Source organism: Schistocerca gregaria, chromosome 7 (genome assembly GCF_023897955.1).
Source record: "Schistocerca gregaria isolate iqSchGreg1 chromosome 7, iqSchGreg1.2, whole genome shotgun sequence".
NCBI lineage: Eukaryota > Metazoa > Arthropoda > Insecta > Orthoptera > Acrididae > Schistocerca > Schistocerca gregaria.
This window is the reverse complement of record NC_064926.1, coordinates 11253443-11255333: the sequence shown is the minus strand read 5'-3', so window position 1 is coordinate 11255333 and position 1891 is coordinate 11253443. Positions and strand designations below refer to the sequence as shown.

General features: G+C 45.5%; 1 non-coding gene across 1 annotated transcript; it reads left to right on the top strand.

The window, feature by feature from the left end:
* The first annotated feature begins 637 nt into the window (after window positions 1–637).
* Window positions 638–712, top strand: Trnas-cga (transfer RNA serine (anticodon CGA)). The gene has a single exon. It is a non-coding gene; the product is annotated as a tRNA-Ser (tRNA).
* Window positions 713–1891: the final 1179 nt, after the last annotated feature.

Below are 1891 nucleotides of genomic sequence, written 5' to 3'. Positions count from 1 at the left end.
GGAAAATGGGCATGGTGACTGTTGTATTCAATCCCGATGCAATTTCTGTGTTTCATCAACACTCTGATAGTACACAGATTACACAATGCCTCCAGATGTGCATCGGAAACTACTAGTGGTCTTCCAGGGAGCAATCAAAGCGTCGACTGTTTGAGACATTACTCCCATGGAGGAAAGTGCGCATGGTGACTGTTGTATTCAATCCAGATGCAATTTCTGTGTTCATCAACACTCTGAAACCAGAATGAGATTTTCACTCTGCCGCGGAGTGTGCGCTGATATGAAACATCCTGGCAGATTAAAACTGTGTGCCCGACCGAGACTCGAACTCGGGACCTTTGCCTTTCGCGGGCAAGTGCTCTACCAACTGAGCTACCGAAGCACGACTCACGTCCGGTACTCACAGCCTTACTTCTGCCAGTATCCGTCTCCTGCCAGGAAGTTTCATATCAGCGCACACTCCGCTGCAGAGTGAAAATCTCATTCTGGAAACATCCCCCAGGCTGTGGCTAAGCCAAGTCTCCGCAATATCCTTTCTTTCAGGAGTGCTAGTTCTGCAAGTTTCGCAGAAGAGCTTCTGTAAAGGTATGAGACGGATACTGGCAGAAGTAAGGCTGTGAGTACCGGACGTGAGTCGTGCTTCGATAGCTCAGTTGGTAGAGCACTTGCCCGCGAAAGGCAAAGGTCCCGAGTTCGAGTCTCGGTCGGGCACACAGTTTTAATCTGCCAGGAAGTTTCAACACTCTGATAGTCCACAGATTACAGAATGCCTCCAGATGTGCATCGGAATCTACTACTGGTCTTCCAGGGAACTCAAAGCGTAAACTGTTTGAGACATTACTCCCATGGAGGAAAGTGAGCGTGGTGACTGTTGTATTCAATCCCGATACAATTTCTGTGTTTCATCAACACTCTGATAGTCCACAGATTACAGAATTCTTCCAGATGTGCATCGGAAACTACTACTGGTATTCCAGGGAACGATCAAAGCGTAGACTTTTTGAGACATTACTCCTATGTAGGAAAGTGCGCAGGGTGACTTTTGTATTCAATCCCGATGTAATTTCTGTGTTATATTAACACTCTGATAGTCCACAGATTACAGAATGCCTCCAGATATGCATCGGAAACTACTACTGGTCTTCCAGGGAACGATCAAAGCGTAGACTGTTTGAGACATTACTCCCACGGAGGAAAGTCCGCATGGTGACTGTTGTATTCATCCCGATGCAATTTCTGTGTTTCAACAACATTTTGATAGTAAACAGATTACAGAATGCCTCCAGATGTGCATCGGAAACTACTACTGGTCGTCCAGGGAACGATCAAACCGTAGACTGTTTGAGACATTACTCCCATGGAGGAAATTGGTCATGGTGACTGTTGTATTCAATCCCGATGCAATTTCTGTGTTTCATTAGCACTCGGATAGTCCAAAGAATAAAGAATGCCTCCAGATGTGCATCGGAAGCTACTACTGGTCTTGAGGGAACAATCAAAGCGATGAGAGTTTGAGACATTACTGCAATGGAGACATGTACGCATGGTGCCTGTTGTATTCAATCCCGAAGCAATTTCTGTGTTTCATCAACACTTTGAAGGTCCACAGATTACAGAATGCCTCCAGATGTGCATCATAAACTACTACTGGTCTTCCAGGGAACGATCAAAACGTAGACTGTTTGAGACATTACTCCCATGGAGGAAAGTGGCCTTAGTGACTGTTGTATTTAATCCCGATGCATTTTCATTGTTTCAAAAACAGTCTGATAGTCCACAGATTACAGAATGCCTCCAGATGTGCATCGGTAACTACTACTGGTCTTCCAGGGAATCCAAAGCGTAGACTGTTTGAGACATTACTCCCATCGAGGAAATTGGTCATGGTGAC